Genomic DNA, 21,175 nt, shown 5'->3' with positions numbered 1-21,175 from the left:
ATATCATTCTAAAGTAGATGCTTTCTGTAGGATAAGTGTTGAATGTTTTCTTTTTCATAAGAAAAAGAGAAGCTCTACTGGATTAGGCCAATACCCACTTTAGTCTGTTATTGTTCACAGTGGTCAACATGGGGTGCTCACAAACAGGAGTTGGAGACATGATTTGTGGTTTGTGCATTAAAATACTAAACATGCAATGTAGGCATTTTCTTGCCAAAGGAGTGCTGTTGGCTGCCATCTGAAATGACCCAGAGTTTAGATTTTTATTGTCACCATGGGTTTAAGACTTCAGAATGAGCAAAATCCCATCAGGCTGGAAATAAAGCTCCATGAAAACACTTGAATGAACTATATATCATCTTCAAGCTGAATTATGAAATTACGGTCCATTGTGGAAAAAAGAATGATGCTTTCTCTGTTCCAAATAATATTGATGACTAAAATGTGGCAACCCAATTGCAAGTTGGTGTTAATTTGAAAGAAATGGCTTTTAAATGAATGAAGATGCCTTCTATAATGCAAGGTGGATTTGTGATTAAAGGGTAAAAATACTTGGCAATCTTAGTTGAAAAGTACAGTATTCCAGCTTTTATCTTCCTTACAATACAACCAAGGGGGTGTGGTGCAAGCCCTTCCTTGTTCATTCCTGCATTTAATGGTCTGTAGCATTGCTGACTGCACATTCCATCAAATCCCAAGAAATACATCAAGTGGGAAGTCCTCCAAGGACTTTTCCCCCCCAGATCAGAAAGCGTAGGCAGCCAGATACTTTTTTCTTATTTACACAATGTCTTCCTACCCCCACCCATCCACACAAATAACTCAGAACACAAAAATAAACTCAGAAGAGACACATACAATGAACTATTATACTTACGTCTCTAAATTATCTGAACGTCACAGGATGAAAACCAGCTCCAGAGAAAATTAAGCAATACTACAATGCTGCAGGCAGTGAATAAGTAATTAAACACTTACCAAAGTTAGTAGTAGTAGTAGTATTTAAATACAAGCCCAAAACATGAATAAAAGGAGAAAGAAACTTGAGAAATTTGGGAATGATCATTTTTCAAATGGAACTGCTATATGTTCCATTGATTTAAACACTTAGACTTTTATTCAGTAATAACCTTTCAATTGACATGAAGTACCACTTACTTATGTATAGGTAAGACTGAATAAATTCAGTGGGATTACTTTGGTGTGGGAAAGCTTTTACTATAAAGATCAGTACACCATCCCCTTAGGGCCTGGGCTGAAGAACATTATTATTTTTAAATTAATTGGGTTTCTTTAATCATGGCTAATCAGTTCTGATTACATTAATTTACAATGCATTTCTCCAAAATATCTGGGAGTAAATCCATTGAAATTTATAGAGCTTACTATTTCTGAGCAGGCAATAAGACTGTTTTATAGATCAGTATAATTAAACTCAACTGCCCCAGTTAAACAAACTCATATATTTTAAACAACAGAAATGACTGTTCTTTCTTTACTGGCCATAACTAAGATGCCCACGTTTCTCACTACAGAAAAAGCATATATAATTCTGCTCATCTTTATCAAGAAGTAAGTCCCAATTAGTAAAATGAGACATATACTTAAGCTCAGGTAAGGGTGCTTAGTCTTCCAGCTTTAATCTAAATATTCTTTGCATCCATGAAATATGTTTAAAAATTACCAAAAATATCTACCCGATAAATCTCAAATAAGAGGGGATTATAGAACATAACTAATGTTTTATACAGGGTAAGAGCAGAAGCAGAGAATAATTTTGAATTTTAGGAGCATGTTCTGGGGATCCTTTAGAATTACAGTGGTACCTCGGTTCACGAACTTAATTCGTTCCATGATTCTGGTCACGAACCAAATTGGTCGCGAACCAAATCAAATTTCCCCATAAATTTCAGTGTAAATAAGGTTAATCCGTTCCGACCCCTACAAACGTGGTCATGAACCAAATTGGTCGCCAACTGAATCAAATTTTCCCATAAGGTTCAATGTAAATAAGGTGAATCCATTCTGAACCATATGTATTTTTTTTTTTAACCACAAAAATATGAAACAAAGTACAGGCTATCTCACCTAGAGGAAGCCACGACCACGTGTCAGAGCAGGGAAGATGCCCGCGGGTCGTGTTCGTCACCCGATGCGGAGTTTGCGAATGGAAGCAAACTTTTGCAAACGCTGCTGTTCGTGAACTGAATTGTTCGTGAACAGAAGCGTTCGTGAACCGAGGTATCACTGTACTCTGTTTTAAAGGGATTGCTTACTCACAAAATGGCTGCCTTTCACGAGAGAATGTTCTATGCTGCTCCAGCTTACTATTGTCTTGGAATGGGAAGACTGATGCACACACTTCCAAAGTATTGGGAGGCAACTACTGCACCTTAAAAAAAACCCAACCCCCCCCCCCCCCAAAAACCACCTAGGAATATCTGTGTGATTGCATAGGGCCAGCTAAATATTATTCTGCAGAAAGAAATTTTAAAAAAACAGGTGCAGCAGAGAACATGAGGGCCCTAGCTGCCTGTTCACAAAATCCATATGATGTTTGAATGTTACTCCATCCATATCGCTATTTCTCTTTGGTTTTATAACGCCTCTTTCAGATTCTTTATTTGATTCTTTGAACTGGAAATGCCAGGTATCTCCAAGTGGGACATTCTGATGAAGAATGGTCCCTCCCAAGAACTAGGCATGCTAATTGGATTTACTTATATCTTTTTCTGGCTGAGATTTATCAAATGCTTTTAAGGTTTATTTCATTCTGAAACTTTCTCAAAACATTTTTGTACAGGGGAAAAAAACCCAAAACCATTTCTACTTAGTAGTATCTCTAAGAAAGTCAAACCATGCATCTTATCAGTTATTGAAATCTTCTAAAACACAGCTTTGTTTTGCTTTCTCATAATGCCACATGGTGGAGTATTGTTTTATATATCGATAATAAATTCCATGCTAACATAATAAAAATTGTGGGACAAGTCACTGGGAGTTTTTCATTTGCAAGCCACATAGAAATGAAAGGATTTTTTTCTGTACAGTTACTGTATAGAGGAGGTGTAAGAAATAGTAAGCCAACTAAATTAAACTTTTCTAAGAAAAAGGAACAAAACTAAAATAATTTACACCACCATCATTTATACCTCTTTTTCTATTATTGCAAATCATCCTTATTTCCACTACATCCATTGTTTCATATATTGCCTTTTGTCTTGAAACTTCTCACCTCACTATTTCTGAAGATCTCACCTTCATCTAACCACAGTGCTATTGGTCTTCTCTTACTTCTGAACACTCATTCTTTTTTAATATATTGGTTTTGCACTTTGATCTTCTTTCATTTTTTTTTATTTGACCAAACCACCTATGCAGATTCTTTTGTACTCTTCACTCACGTTTATAGTCAATTCACATTTATTCAACATCAATTCATTTTGGACCCTATCTCTTCTTCTTTTTTAACCACACATACTTCTTAAGAACCCAATTTTCCCTGCATTCAACTTAATTTTTATGTTTCTCTGAACATATCCAGCTCTTATTTCCATACAGCAAAACAGGCAGTAGCTTGCTCTTACGCACTGCCATTTTAGATTCTTTGGATCTAAATTCCTTACAACAGCAACTCACTATGTTTTTACCAGCTTTCTCCATCCATTTTCTCAACTTTACTAAAAACTCTACCAAGGTACAATAATTCTTCTACTTGCTGTAGGGTTTTTTTGCCACATATTTTTAACCTGCAATGGTTCACTCTACTTTCCTTGTCAAGCTGGGTCTTGGATACGATGATTTTCAGATTCATGCTATATCACTGCATAGAATCTAACATTTGCAGAAAGTAATTTGCATTCTCTGCCAATAACATAGTATTGTTGCCATAAAAAAGTATGTGTATATTTGTTTCCAGCTAACATACTTCTGATATCATCACAAGCATTTCTTATCCATTAATACATTAAACTACTAAGGGGACACATACATTCTTATCTCACACTTACCAAATGTTAAACCATTTGCTAAACATTCCAGTTCCTCTCACGCATGTTTTATTTCTGTCATATTGCTCTTATTGCATCTAGCAACCAAGCTTTCAGCTACATACTCATTATAGCAAAAATTCTATAATTCAAGCCAATTCACTCTGTCATATGCTTTCTCTAAATCAAAAAATGTACAGTGAACTCTCTTTCTCACATTCATGCATTTGTAAATGACCTGAAGAGCAAAATCTGGTCTGCACATCCTGTACGTGGTATAAAAGAACACTGCTTTTGCCAATTTTTTTTCATTGATACTTCTTCTGACAAACACCTTTCCAGGAGCCTTAATAAATTAATCCCCCTGTAGTTTTGCTACCTTCTTCTATCAATAGGCACTGATGTAGTCTTGACACACACATAAAACAAGTGCAGAGCAACTCCATAGGTGACAACCATATTTTAACATTTACACTAGATAGCTATTTCCTTTTTTTCTTTTTTCTTTCCTCATCCATAGCATGCATCTCTTCATCATTCCACCAAGCATTCTTTTTCATGTTTCCCATTAGAATTATTCTTACAATTTTATGGCATTCTGTGCCAAAAGACTTATCAACCTGTTCCAAGTAGCTTTATATTCTTGGTATTGAGATATTAACCTAATACTTAGATTAATATAGTTCCTGCTGTTCTCTAAGTTTGGTTGCTTTCTCCCCTGCCCCCCCCGGTAGTCATTTCATTACCAGGCTAGGTAACATCATCAGGGCATGGGAAAGGGAAATTTGCCAGTTGTTTTTATACAGCATATAGTAGCTTGGCTTGCCACTCTTGGTTGGGGTATAGTTTCTTCCTTGATGGCTCCTTGATTACAGTATTGCTTCCTCCCTGATGGTTTATCTGGTGCTGTTTCCTGCTCATCTGGATGTTGGTTGCTAAGGAAGATGTTGTTTGTTTCCTTACTTGACTTTTGGTTGTATCTTTTAAATGGAATGTAGATGGAGTTTATGAGTATGTTGATGGATGATTTATTGGAATGCCAAGCTTCCAGGAATTCCATAGCCTTTTATGGATTTGGCTTGGTCAAAAGTGCCAAAAAGTTTCCCAGCTAAAACTGTGGCTGAATTTATCTGTGTGAGAGATTAAGGAATTTTTATCATGTTTTCTGACTGCCAGCTGATGTTCATGGATAGGTCATGATGTCAATATGAAAGGGCAGAACTTAGATTGTGATATTATGATGCATGTTGCATCATTCTGATGTTATCATAGTTAGGAACAGACACCTATGGAGGAAACAAATATACATAATATATTGCATGTAGACATGTACCCTGAGATGCAGAGCTTCTTTATGAACTATTGGAGAACCTACCAAAGAAGAAAATGTGGATGACAAAAACTGGAAAACTGAATGAATTAAAAATATAGTTCGTGGTTTAAAAGGGCTAAATTTAAATAGGAACTGACTTTTTATTAATTAATTAATTAAGAAGTTCCAATTTTCCATACTGCAATGCAGCTGTAGTTGCTTGGTATCTTAAGCATCTTTTACTTAACTGCCAATATCTCAGCACACAGATTTGGCAGTTTGTCTTTGATCAAATGCTCTTTTCTGCTCTGGTTCTTCTCATGACCTTTTGAACATGATAGGCTCTTCCTTTGCTTCCCTCCCCCACTTTGCACATCTTTTCCCCTATGGAAAATCAATCATCCTGTCTAGAGTATTTTAAAATGATGCCAAGCTTTTCAAGTGCACCTTCCATCTCTCCTGTGTTGATTTATAATTTTGCATGCCACTCTGTTCTCTACACTTCCTCACTGTCTGTTATTTCTTACGAATGACTAAGGACAAATTCTGTGTTAAATTAATTCACACTTTCAGTAGCCTTTCCTGCAGTTGTAGGAGGTTACAGCTTGCAAATTCCCTTGATACATTCCTTTAAAAAGTTCCATATGATTCCCTTAGCTTAACACATTTTTTTAAAGTATTTCTGCCTCCTTCAGTTGACTTTTACAAGTTTGGAGACTGATGGCAGCTAGTCTTGATTAATGACTTCCCCAAACATTTAAACAAACATTAAGATGTTTAAGGGAAAAAAAACCAACAACAACCACAAACATTTTTTTCTGAAGGAAATTATACCTGTACATACATGTACATGCATACATACATTCTATTTGTTTTCCAGAACATTAATGAAGTGTGCTGGAAGATCCATTTCAACCTGGAATGGGGCCTGATCCTGGAGATCACCATTTTTCTGCAGAATCTTCCCAAATTAATTTTTAATTCCATGTTCAGAAAATACCAAAGGGGAGATGGTTTCCTATAATAAATAAAAGTTGTCAGAATGGGATATCATTTTACAGCAGGTGGGAATTAGCACTTGTAGGAGGTTTCTGCATTCAGAAGTAGAAAAGAGACAAATAGTCTCAGGTGGAATTTGGGAGTTAAGCTTTTCCTTTAAAATTATCATGACAGCAAATTTTGAAATTTGATGGAAGTCATGGATTTTTTACATCCCATCTTTCCTTTAATATACTGAGGATGACATTCATTTTGGATATTACAGTATAAAATATAAAATAGTAGATTATCTCCAGGGTAATTCTTGGGGTAAACTCAGGGAAAGCAATGGAATGTTAAATTATGGGATCCATAAACCTCATCACTCCAGAGGCAGGCTTGAAAAGGAAGATGAAGCTGCAGACTGGCATTCGGCCACATTTTAGTTTCTTGCATGTCTGTGTTTGTGTGCAAACTTGGTAGAGCAAAGAACATGGTAGAGCTAGGGCTTCCACTGCCATCAAGTCATCATGTTCTAAGCAATTCTGAAATGGAATATTTTGAATTCTTCTTGAACTAGACAAGGATCACCACCACCCCCTTTCTCTATATTGAAATATATTTTAGGAATTGGCATAATAATAAAAAGGCATGATTGTTGTGCCAATAGGATTTTAACATTTGAGGATGCTGAACTGAAAACAAAATGAAATAACCCTGAAATGCTTTGAAAGGCTCCTGGCTATTGCTACTGATCATATACCCTGACATATCCAGTCCTGGATGTATCTGTTTATCTGATCTAGATTGGAAAGAGACAGAAGAGACCTAATGTTGCACTTCATAAAATTGCAGCCAGACTGATAAATCTGTGTTTATTTGTCTCAAAATGCGTCCTGGTTTCTTTAACAGAGACGTCTTGTGTTTGTGCTGATGGCAACATTGCTCTCTTCTCCCTCCCTTTCTCAACCCCTTTGGGACAGTTTGCTGAGAATTCTTTAACCTCAAGCACTCACCCCCACTCCTAATTCCTCCACAGCACCTGAAAACTTGCAACTGGCTTGGTTTGAAGTCTGTCTTGGTGATTTCAGTACAGCATTTGCTTTGGTGGCGAATTATGATCTCGGGGAATGATTGATACTGTGTGGGAGTTGATGACATAAATCTGCTAAAGTGTGCCTGATGTACAGCTTCCCAGACTTGAGCTTTGGAGCCATGTTGCTGTTCTTAACATAGTGACACTGAACAGATTGTAGCAAATAAAAAAGGGAGGAAAAAAAGCTCCCGAGTCTTAAAGAACCCATCTCTGTGCAATGGGTACGAATAAAGTTTATTGCCTTGAAACCAGCAAAACATTCAAGGAGTAGTAAATGATTTATGATTTGGGGGGGTTGCAAGGGAGGGATGAAGAATGCTAAAGTTATTTTCTTAATGGGTACCAAAAACAAAACAAACACCAAAAAACCAAAAAACCCCACCACCAGGAAATTAGGGCATACATAGAACAAATTAAATATCCTCATCCTTTTGTGTTAAGAGATCAATGTTGCAACCTTGCACCTGCCTAATCCATTTCGTTTTTAATCTCAAATTAAATGCAAATTAAATTGCATCCTAAATTTGCAGTGCTCACAAATTTGGGAAGAAACTGTACTGTTCTGCATTCATATGCAGAGGATCTGCAGAGTCAAATATTGCAGACAATATTTGTAAGTCCTGTTGAACTCTGAACTATTAACAAACACTTTTGGATAAAGTTCACTTTATAAACAGATTGCTTGGGATTTCACTAGCACAACAGTATGATATATTATGAGATAATGTGTTACTGTGCTATAATGTACTAGCAATATGGTTACAAGTTTATTCATGCAAGCAATCTAAATGGTAGGTTTATGATTGCTTTAGCCTTGCAGCTCAGCTCTTATTTAGCAGCCAATACAAAGATACTGGAAGTTAAAATCATTATATAAAATCATCATCATCATCATCATCATCATCATCATCATCATCATCATCATCATCCCAAAGTAGGGAGTTTAGCCATATAATCTCCTAAAGTGTTATATTTTATGATACACTTTGGGTGATTAAAAATACTGTTTAGGGTAAGTCACACGGCTGTCAAAACTGTAAAACGGGTTAATTTATTGGCAGGTAATAACTATGCTGAAATCCACTCTGAATAGTGGAATTCAGCATAGTTAATTCAGAACTGGAGCAAAAAAGTCTTGTGGCTTTAGCTGTCATGGGCCCTGTACTAATGAACTACCTTATGTATTAAGACAAAGTTCAGATTAAGTTCTAGTAGTCTCCCCAACCAATATGGCATGTGGTTGATTTAACTGAGTGCTCAATGAAGCAGTAAAAAAGATCTCTTGGAGTCCTCCAGTCTCGTCTTGTGTGCAGTCTTTCTTTGCATTTCAGGAGGCTGCCTAAACTTTGCCCAAATGTGCAACATTTCTACCAGAAATCAGCTCATCAACATATCAAAATAGCAATCAGCCAAGAAAAATCTTTGAAATTAGTTCATATTTCAGAGAATATGCTAAGCCTGCATTTGTATTCATTTTTCAAGAATTCTACACTGTACATAACTTCTGAGTAGCAAAAATGCAGCTTGAACAGTGGGCAGATATAGGAAAGAGTTGGTTGGCATGCTTGTTTGCGTGCCCAGAGTTGTTTCGGATTTGGCGGTGCCGAAATATAATAAAGCAAATAAATACATAAGTAAGTAGAGACACATGTTGCTAAGGAAATTCACATTTGTGTGTATGTGTGCATGTATATGTGTGTATGTGGGTGGGTGTTCATTCCCACGAGAAGGAATAACTAGTGTTTAGAACTGATTGGAATAGGCCAAAGTAAAAGAAAAATGATGTATAAAAACAATGCATTATTGTGACATTAGAACAACTTTCTAGATAGTCTACGTAACGTTGTTTTAACACAACATATCATTTAAAAAATATATAAAAGCAATGTCTTTATTCCTAATTTGGGTATTTCCCAGCTTGTCAGGGTAAGTGGTGCCATTACTCCACCAATCATGGACATTTGGGCAAAATTGCGCCATTTAATGAAGGCACCTGTACCAGCAGTGAATATCAGGCATAGTTAAATCACAAGATTTTTTTTTAAATTTATTTATACCCAAGACTTGTCCTTTTGGTCATTTACCAAAAACACTAGACTTGGTTTTGAGACAATTGACGAATACCATAATAATCTGACATTTCTTGCTGGCTCCTAAAAATCTTATGAAGTATATACCAATGTTCACAGCATTTCTGACATTTACCCTAATATTCCTGCCAACAAAGTGCATACCAAAAATGTAGGGAGAACTTTACAGCTGTATTTCTAAATGGGCACTTACCAAATATCCATAGACACAGTGAATGATTTAATTATCTCAGTGTTTTCACAGCCATGTTCTAGTCGGATTGATACCACTGTTATTTGCATATATTGTATTATGCCAAATATTCACTTAACTAGCTTTAAAATTTAACTGGCTTTATTCAAATGATGGGCTGTAAATTCAGCATACTCAAAAAACCCCAATGGGATATTCTCTTAAGTGTGTGCTAGAAATATGGATGAAGCATTGTATCTGGTTTAGGGTGGGAGAAGAAAAATAGGAATTTTATAATTTTCACAAAACTTTGAGCATGCTCAAACCTGTAAATACTAAAGTATATTTTTCCTCCTGAAGAACAGCTCCTTGTTGGTATTTATTAACAATTTGGTCAGTAATCCAATTTATTGCACTAAATGGATTTTTGTGTCATTTGGTACCATTGAATGCTAAAATAAGAGTTGATAAAAATGTGCATTTAACTTCAGATAAATAGATATGAGTAGATATTTGGTCACACTTTTTATCTAGTGTGTTTTTTAAAAAGCCATCTCTGTTTCAAGCTAGAAACAGTATCAAGCAAAATGTAGAAAGACCTTCCTTCTGAAGTTTAACTCCAAAATCCTCAAAAAACTATTGCTCAATCTTGGATGATTGGGACCAAGGGAATCATCCTCCCAATCAATCCAGACACTTCTGTGAGCCCAGCAGATGTACTGATCCAATATTCTGTGTAATTCAAGGAGTTGGACTAGAGCAATGTTTTTCAAACTTGGCAACTTTAAGATGTGTGGACTTCAACTCTCAGCATTCCCCAGCTGGCATTCTCCAGCCAGCATTTCCAAGCCTTCTGCTATTGTGCCAACATTGTGGACCTTCCACCACCATTTGTATGCTAGTCTTTCCCAACATGGTACTATATCTTCTAGAAATAATAGGAAACTTGGGGGTTTTAACTTCCTGAAGAGTGGAAGATTGGAAAAAGCAGTTATAGCTTCTCAGCTGCCAAACGTCCAGCATAGTTTTCAGTTCAAGCATGATTTCTTAAGACAATATTATGTTCCCATAACTACTTTAAAAAGGTTACTAATGATATTCTTAAAAGGATCCCTTTATTCTCAGCTGATAATCAGCATTAATATTTCAGTGGATGTGCAGCTTATTACAGAGTTAGATCAAGTTAGGGATTCTTCTTTGGTTTCATGGAAGATTTGTGCTTAAGATGAACTGTAGAGATTTTAACATTCATTCATTCATTCATTCATTCATTCATTCATTCATTCATTCATTCGATTTGTGTGGCTGCCCATACAAATTAAACAACTCTGGCAGCTCACAACAGCAGTAAAATCCAATAACGATAAAACATAATCACAAAATGATAAAACAATAAAATAAAATAAAAACCAGTGCCATAATCAGCCTGCAGCCAGCTCCAACATTCCATGCTATCTACTCTATTCTATCCCAGTGTCTGGGTAAAAAGCCAGGTCTTGATGGCTTTCTGAAAGGCTAAAAGGTTGGGAGCCTGCTGAATGGCCATGGGGAGGGTGTTCCATAAGGTAGGGCCAGCCACGGAAAAGGCATGCTTCGGAGGTCCCACTAGATGACAGGATTTCAGGGAAGGGATCTGGAGCATGCCTACTCTATCCGATCTGTTGGGGCAGGCAGATATTCTTAGGGAGAGGTGATCCTGCAAGTATCCAGGTCCTGTGCCATGTAGGGCTTTAAAGGTGATAACCAGCACCTTGAATTGCACCCAGAAGGAAAATGGGAGCCAGTGCAGGTCACGCAACAGAGGTCTAATGTGGGCAAATCTAGGAACACCCAATATTGTATGCGCCGCTGTATTCTGGACCAGCTGTAGCTTCCGAGTGGTCTTCAAGGGCAGCCCCCTATAAAGTGTATGGCAGCAATCTAAACAGGAAGTGACTAAGGCATGAGTGACCACGAGCAAGGCCTCCTGGTCCAGGAAAGGGCACAATCTGCACACAAGATGGATCTGTGCAAAGGCCCCCCTAGCCATAGCAGGAGTCCTGAGTTCAGAAGGACCTCCAAATTGTGCACCAGCTCAGTCCAGGGAAGTGCGACCCCATCCAGAGTCAAAGATGACAAATCACCAGACCCTACGAGGCCAAAAACCCAGAGCTACTCCATCTTGCCAGGGTTGAGCCAAAGTTGGTTCCCCCCTCCCCATCCAGACCCTCCCAGCCTCCAGGCACTTGGTCAGCATCACAACAGCATCACCAACTCAGCCGGGGTGAAGTTGTATACTGATGATACTGCACCCTGTGCCGTCAGATGACCTCACCCATCAGTTTCATGTAGATGTTAAAGAGGAGAGGGGAGAGTCCCGAGCCCTGAGGCATCCCACACTGCAGTGGCCTAGGGCTCGACCTCTCCCTGCCACCAACACCAACTAACATTGGCCACGGAGAAAGGAGAAGAAGCACTGCAAAATGGTGCCTCCCACTCCCAACCCCAGGAGCCAGTCCAGAAGGATACCATGGTTGATGGTATCAAAAGCCACTGAGAGATTCAGGACAGCCAGGACAGCTGCACCACCCTGGTTCCAAGCCCTCCAAAGTCATCAACAAGCACAACAACACCATCTCAGTGGCTTTTTAAAATGGCAACATTTATCACTGGTTCATCCAATGTCCCATATGATCCTATACTTAATGTTTTCAAATAAAATAAGGTGGGAGGGTCTTCAAAATCAAGATTAGTTATATAAGTCATAATAGATGGTCTAACCATCATTCCAACAAAACACATTATATCTGTGCATGTTTTATGGCAGAGATTTTCCTCTGAGCCCTATCCCCCTTTACAATGAAGACAGGGTCTTCTCTGTTATAGCGCTTAGATTGTGGAACACCTTCTCTAGCCATTTGATATGAGGAGAATGGCAATGATTTCATTACATTTTTAATCAGCAAATTATTATGTTTTGGTCTTTTACATTGCTTTCAATTCTTTCATATTTTATTGTACAGGTAGTCCTCTGGTTAAGAACACCCAGTTTATGGACAACCCATAGTTAAGAACGGAGCCTATTATAGCAAAATTCGAGTTAAATACACAATGATTTGAATTAAATACACAAAGGTTCAAGTTCATTTGTGTATTTAATTTAAATTAAATACAAAAAGGTTCAAGTTCAATACTACTTATACAGTATTATACAGTAATACTGTTACGGCTTACATAAATATTCAACTTAAAGACAGACCTTGGGAATGGAACTTGTTCTTAAACTGGGAACTACTTGTAATTGTGTTTTATACTGTTTTTTTATTACTGTATTCCTCCTCCACCCACATTTTTGTGTGTCCTACTCCTGGGATACTAAATAGAACAGAAGAATTCACATAAATGTGGCCAAATAAATAAGCAAATAAATGAAAGAAAACAACCCATAGTTAAGAACAGAGCCTATTGTAGCAAAATTTGAATTAAATACACAATGATTTGAATTCATTACACAATACTACAACGTAATAATACTGTTCCGGCTTACATAAATATTCAACTTAAGGACAGACCTTGGGAACAGAACTTGTTCTTAAACTGGGGACTACTTGTAATTGTGTTTTAAACTGTTTTTTTATTACTGTATTCCTCTTTCACCCACATTTTTATGTGTTCTACTCCTGGGATACTAAATAGGACAGAAGAATTCACATAAATGTAGCCAAATAAATAAGCAAATAAATGAAAGAAAATGTTCCCCAACAGTTGCAGTAGCTTATTATGTATTAGAGATCCTAGGAGTTTTCCCAGCTAATGAACCAAGGATCAGCTGTGATATTGTCTCAATGGTTGGTTTCTTTCTAATAGTAAAATAAAATAAAATAGCACATAGAGGGAAGAGAATAACAGGCAGATCTGAGATGACAGTGGAATTTTAAGCATTATTACAATCTTAATATAAGTTTTGTTCCCACTACAAGGAGCGATGCATATTTTCATAGAAGGCTACTAACAATAGTTTGCCCCTCATGGGGTGTTTCCTAAAAAATACATGATTTTGCCAAGAATCTAGTTCTAGTTTTTTTTTCTTTTTAATCTATAACAACATCTGTATCTGTAGCATCATCTGTCTAGTATTATTGCCTACTTTAAAGGAAGAAGAAGAAAAAATGATGCTCATTATTTTGTATCTAGAATAATACTGCCTTCATGATGGCTAAAACACATGTAGTTCCCCAGGTCTCTGATCAATGCCATTGACAAAAAAGCTGATGGATAGGCATATAACAAAGTCATCACCTTTTAAGGAAGGATAAAGAGGGAAAAACTATTTTGCTGAAGGGAATATTAGGGAATGTTTAAGCTGATTCCACCATAAACCAAGAAAAATGAGAATGTGATATATAATAAATTGTCATTGTTTTTCTACAACTGACCAGGCTTTACAATTTGATTAACTGCAGTATCTTAATCACTGAAAATAAATGGCAATTAATTCTCTGTAACACCTCTGCAGGAACTGACTGGGGAGGACTGTGAAATTAACACAATGTAGCCTGTGTTAAATATATCACTGCGGCACAAAATTTAATATACTTGTAATCCAGATTTAGGTTGAACAAAATGAATGGCTTTTAATACCAAAATACTTTCATTTGATCTACCCCATCTTTTATGCATGCTGACTTTTATGGATGCCTATTTTGAAACAATCCTTGCTTCTAGAAACTGGTTTTGAAGGTTGCATTTCAGGCTATTATTCTTAAAACAGAATTTAACATGGGAGGGGTCTGTGTTTATCCTGGTAGTTTGGGTGACTGTTTGCCCTCTCTTTTATTTGGCTGTGTTGCTTATAGCCAGCTCTGCAAAACATCAGAGGACATAATTTCTGACTAAACCATCCTTCATGGAGGCCATAAAAAAGCTCCTACGCTGACAGAGGTCCTCAGATACGTGGCCCAAAATTGTATCCACACTAGATATAATCAGAGATATTTGTGAGCCAAGATCTGTCCACACCCATACTTGGCACTTTCTCACAGTTTTCAAGTTGTTTCCGTGCCCCATCTAACAACTGCTTTGTTGTGATTTCTAGTCTCCTTCTAAATCATCTACATAGTTTTGTAACTTTCCTGGAGATACATAACTATTTTTTTTTATTGTATTGGTAACCTGACTTCTGTGTGTGTGTGTGTGTGTGTGTGTGTGTATGTGTCTCACACACAGAGTGCTTAAGGTACCTAACAAAATGACAAAACAAATAGCTAGATTAAAACAATGATAAGTATGCTTATACAACAATGTCTATAATAGAGAAATAAAACTACTGCACGTAATAAAACATTATCATACAATGTGAACAGTTACACTGAAAAGATGCATCTTGACTCCCTGCACAATGAAAAGAAAGCACAATGTTGGGACTAACTGGAAATCCAACAATAGTCATTGCACAGTCTTGGAGTACAGGAGAAGGCTCTTTCCTGTATTCCTGAAAAGCAAGTCTCTGGTGCTTTTACAACAATCTTTTCTGCAGATCTGGTAGGAAAAGGGCACTTCCTTAGATAGCCAAGCTCTGAGCCATCAAGAGTCTTCTTCTTCTTCTTCTTCTTCTTCTTCTTCTTCTTCTTCTTCTTCTTCTTCTTCTTCTTCTTCTTCTTCTTCTTCTTCTTCTTCTTCTTCTTCTTCTTCTTCTTCTTCTTCTCCTCCTCCTCCTCCTCCTCCTCCTCCTCCTCCTCCTCCTCCTCCTCCTCCTCCTCCTCCTCCTCCTCCTCCTCCTCCTCCTCCTCATATTAGGAGAGGAGAGAGTGGAATGAAATTGGCAAGCAAATTCATTTTTTTAGTATGGTTGTGTTCTGATCTGATTTCTTAGAAACTACAAGTTTCTGGATGCTCTTCAGAGATGGTTTCAGGTATAGAGCATTGAGGTCATATTCATAATGGAATAATGGCCAGAAATAACTGGTCTAGGGGATAGGTAAATCCAGCAAGTATAGCTTTATCCTCAGTTTTAGTTTTCATGCATTCAGGACATTCACATGGACTGGAAAAATAGTAAAGGACCATGGGACTTGTAATCTAAAATAGCTGGAAGTGTGAGGTTACCTATCCCTGTTCACGAGAGAAGAATCCTTGTTAATAATATTAGAGAGTAGGTTGTGCATTACATGGAATTAGGAACAGTGCATTATGAAAACTGAAGACTAAAAGTGATACAAAATTGGCACAAACTTTTATGGGAAGGCACACATTTAAAAGTAGTTACTAATAGAAATAGAAATGCAGGACATCTCAGCATAGCTGTGGCAATACTTACTGTATGCCTGCTCGGTCTGCTCTCCAGGTATTAAATGCTTCTGTGCAACATCAGGGTCCTTCTCGCTCTAGTTATGTCCCCCCACCCCACTGTAAGACAGACTTGAGCTGGAAACAATTCAGAAATAGAAGATTGTTCCTTGACAGGCCATCAAACAGAAAGATAATCTTTCTAAGGATAAGTTACATATAATGTCCAAATATGACATAGTTTTGCTGAACTATGCTTTATTGAATAAACCACCACATGCTAAGCCATAAATTATGGTTAACACAACATGCTAAGCTGAAGCCAAACCAAACACATTATGGCTTAGCCTGATATGTGAGCCAGATCAATCTTAAGATACTTGACCACACGCATGGAAGCTGGAAATCTTGCTGAAGAATCCTGTACGTTAATTGGAAGTATGTCCCATTGAGTTCAATGTGGTGTACCACCTAGGAAGTAAGTTTAGGGCTGCTGCCTTAATGTAGTAGAATTTCCATTCTCTTCTGTTTGATGAACCTTTCTGTGTAGTTCAACCCTTGCTGTTATCAATACTAGACAATATAATATATTTTAAGAATTCCTATAGGATTGATACATAATTTACCAAATGCAAAAACTGGGTAGTTCCATATCTATGGAGCAATCCTGTTGCTGAAAATGTAAGGTTTGCACATGCTTTAAAAATAAAGCCCATATGTACAGATACCCAATTCAAGTGAGCCAGTGATGAGATGTGTTTTTCCACAACTGCTTCAGCTTTTCCTTATTGAAATATTTATTTGTAATGCAGTAGCAATTACAGTGTATTTTGTGGTAAAACACAATATGATCCGTTCTTTTCAGATGTAATGGGATTTTTTTCACCATGCATGCACCAATGCCACGCTAAAAACAATAAACTAATAAAATAAATCTGTGTTTATAGAGAAGTATCAGAGATCATAGATAGATTCTTTAAGGAGATGGATAATGGATAAAGTATCCAGATCACAGTATTTCTGTCTTTAATCTTCTGAAGTAGTTATTTATCCAATTTATTTTTAAGCAAGAAGTGTCAAAAAGATGTATAGGATTTTCAGATGACGTGCTTTAAATATTGTTGCTTTGTGATCTCACTCTCCAACCATAAATATTTGGTTAGCAATTTGGGGAAATACAAAAAAGATCCCTTCCTCCCCTCCTGGATTTCCCAGGAATGGATAAGTTGCTGAATTTGCCCTTTACTACTCATCCTTCATCAATATTCAATGCTGAAAATATGCCAATGTGTAATGGCATGCAGCTAATAGGAAAATGATATATGATCTAAATGTAACTGCAGCATGATTCTCTAGGCCGGGGGTGGACAACCTCTTGGTGGCTGGAACCACACATTCTGGAGTGAAGTGAGGACTCTAGTGGGCAGGCAAATACAGACAAGGCCAAGATTTTCTACTTTCCCAAGTCTTTGATGGTAGGGGCAGGGTGAGAAAGAATGAAAGACAGAAGACTGTTTCTTTATTTTAAAATCTGTGCTACATTGATTTAAGAGTTTACACTACAATGAGATCCCCATGTCAAAATGGTAAGAAACTATTTATTGTCAGGAATTGAGATCAGAGAAGCTCGGTGAGCCACAAAAAAGGGATTCAAGGTCCATGTGTGGCCCTAGGGTCATAGATTGCCTATTACCGCCTTAGGTAGTGGACCTTAGTAATTTTAACCAATACACCTCTTAAAAGCAAGAGGACCTAAATTACCCATGACTCTGTTAAGTAGACCCAACTAAGTGGGTCTATTGTCCCACTAAATTCAATAAGTAGTTCAGCACCCCCTGGAAGAACATATATTCTTCATCTTAGGTTACATTTTGAGCATTAGTAGGAGTTTTATTTTACTGACTGAATCCTGACCTGACATGCATTGATACAGGACGGGTTACAAGTAGTGAAATAAATAAACACATAATAATTCACTGTTAGAACAATACATTGTATCAGAAGGTGCCCCTCCTAATACTTAGTTTTCTTCTTTTAAAGGAGTGGAACAATCTCTATCAATAGCCATAATAGTCAGAATTGGGCTACATGGATCAATGATCTGATTTAATGGTTTGTATTCTCATGTGTCCAAAGCGCTGAATCATGCATCTTTCTTTTTATAAATAGAATGCAATAAGGGAATGCTTTAAGCAGGCTATAATTTTCTAACAATTATTTACACATAACTTTTAAAGCCACACACCTGCACTTCAGTTCAAGCATGGAACACCCTATTAATACCCCCCCTCTCTCTCTCTCACACACACACATTTATTTTGATGGCCTTTTTACTTCTGAGTCTTTGTTTTGATTTTTGGCTACATTAAAAAAATGTCCCATGGAACTCTGGAGTTCTTACTCCTGAGTAAACATGTTAAGCAATGAGCTGTAGATCTATTCGATTTTTAAAAATTCTTTTATTTGCCTCGTCTTTGACATTTACACTTAACTGAGCCTTTGCTACTTTGCCTCTCTGCTCAGGATGAACAAGAAGGTTTGGGACTGCAATGTGCCCCCTTCTACAGCTCTACAAAAACAACATAAGGAGCAGTTGGTAAAGCCATCAGCGTCTCTCACTCAAGCATACAGCAAACATGGACTGTGACCTTAGCCCTTCCCCTTTGATTTACAGCTGCATTGGAAGGCAACTTAACAAGGTGGCAGGGAGCTTCAAGAGCAGTTGAAGTCAATTTATTGTCTAAGTGTTATGGATGTTAATTAGATTAGGAATATGCTGAGGCTATTCCAGTTCTTTTAGGGGAAGAGAGAGAGAAGAAAGTTTTTGAGACACCCTTTTTGTGGCATGAAAACACAGGAAAAGGAGAAACCCTACACCAAAGGAAATTGTAGGGTTCCTTTGGAGTCCACAGAATTGTAAAAGGTCCAATAATAATAACATTTAAGAAGGAGCCAAGAAAGTACCACACATGTTTTTAAAAATAAAAGACCTCTATTATTGTTGCATTGTTTTTGCTATAATAGTGATAACCAAGAGACAACTAATGGAAAAACAAGTTAAAGCATGTTTTCTACATATGAGGAAATATATTGAAAAAAGGGAGCAGTATGGAAGATACATGGTAGCAGGAAAGGGGAGTAGTATCTTAGCTGTCCAGTCTAAAACTAAACCAGTTAAAACATGCATACTGTGTGTGTGTGTGTGTGTGACACACACACACACACACAGATAATGTGTAATATCACTTATACAGGAATCCACTTAATACTCATCAGCAGCTTTATGCAATTATTTTTAAATTTTGGAAGAAAATATGCTTGAATTGTTCATTAACTGTGGCTACACTAACAGTGCTTTAGGATATGTAAGTGTAGCTTTAAGGCCACAGATGTTTGGTCTGAAATGATTATTTGCAGAGAGCTTTTAACATTTGGTGAGGGTTGCTCACAGTCAGCAGGTTGTATCTACTACTGCCCTAAAGCATCAAGATATAAGTACTTTTTAACAAAATCAAGATTGTCTTAGAGGAGGAGGAGGAGGAGGAGGAGGAAGATGAAGAAAAGCAGTAGCTTTTCATTTTTCCTGATTAGAAAGATGGTAGAAGGTATTGCTCATTCATCAGGAGGATGGACATTTCTGGCAGATATGATTTCATTTCCTCTGTTGTAGCTTTCTGTGGAGGACTGGAGAAAGCACTGAAGCTGATTTGAGAAAGCACCACAGAGGAAATAATTTGCATGATGTAGGATGTAGGACTATATTACCATCTCCTAAAATATTGTAAAACTCTAATATCTCAGGTGTCTGGGACTTTTGTATGGTTATTGTATGTTAATTGTATACTGCTAAGGATTAAAAAAAAAAAATAGACATATTCTAATCTTTGCGAATTTGAAACAGGGCAGGCAACATTTGAAGGGCTGGGGATATAACTCAGCCTTCCAACCTACTTTGTCTCATTTACAGTGAGAGTGACATTGCAGACTAATGGGGAAAAATAAGTGCCTATACAACAAAACTCTTGCTTGAATCATAGTATTAAAAGATAGTATTGTACTTAGATGATTTCCAGGTTTACTAGCACCTAGGAAATCCTCTGTTGGAGGGGTGGAAACTTTGGATGCACATCTCAGCATTCTATCTAACCTATATTATATTTGTTCCTGGATTTAAAAATATGTTTTAATTGTGCTTTCTATTACTTCAGAACAAAGAATTCCTAGCAATACTAATAAAAAAAATTATATAGAATGATTCTGTCTTTTTTTTTTTTTTTTTTGAAGCAATCTCAGGACAACTGCACTATGAAAGATTACAGGTTCTAGTAGCAATTGCTGTATGCTGTTTATCCACTCAAAACCTGCAACTGTCAGTAGGAATTTAATTATGTCCAGGATGGAAGAGAAGGTTCTTCTGTGCTAATCAACACTTGGAACATTGACTACTGCAGATATTTTTATCCATAGGAAGGTCCCTGAAATTAAGAGCATTCTGGACCTCTCAACTGGGGATTGCCGAAGAAAAGCTTTTGTGAACCTGTCAATCTTCAGATGAGATGGGACTTCAACTCCCAGAATTCTCAACCATTAAAGCTCTGTCAAAATTATGGGATTAATAGTCCCATATCTCTGGAATGTACCAGAGGCTGCCTTCTCCCTCTGTTCTAAAATGATGGGATGATGTGAATTGCCATCCAACTTTTTGGAGGGTACCAGACTGCTCCAGTTAATGGTTTTGCACCTTGCTGCTCTTCAGTTTGCATTTTCCATAGCCTTGCTATTGGACTTAAGTGCATATTCACTACTTGTGTGGCATTTAACATACAAAAGATCCCATAGTTTGAAATAATCGTAAACCCTTTTCAAAATTTCTTTTGTTATCATTTTGTTTCATTTGTTTAGAAATGTTAATACATTTCCTATTTCTCCAAGACTGCTGGCTTAAGGGGGTGGGGGGGAAGAGTGAAACATTAAAAAAAAAAAAACAACCCAGACTAAGCAAGTTTGATTACCAGTCTTGTATATCAGTTGCATCTGTGAGGTTACCAAATGACATTGGTGACTCTAGGGAGAAAAGGAGAAAATCAACAGGGAAGTAGTTGCCTTTGTTTTGAGCTTTTAAAGCCATGTGTGTGGGAAATGATCCCTGCATTTTTTAATCTTATTTTCTGAAGGCTGGTTGCTTAACAGCAACAAGATTTAATCAGCGAAACTATAGCTGTAACTTAACCACTCAAATAGCAGGCAAGACATGCAGACATTTCTTTTATAGCA

Source organism: Python bivittatus, unplaced genomic scaffold, assembly GCF_059951505.1.
Source record: "Python bivittatus isolate LINGU-HERP-01145 unplaced genomic scaffold, Pbiv_v1 ctg000610_np1212, whole genome shotgun sequence".
In the NCBI taxonomy this organism is placed as follows: domain Eukaryota; kingdom Metazoa; phylum Chordata; class Lepidosauria; order Squamata; family Pythonidae; genus Python; species Python bivittatus.
This window is presented reverse-complemented; position numbering follows the sequence as displayed.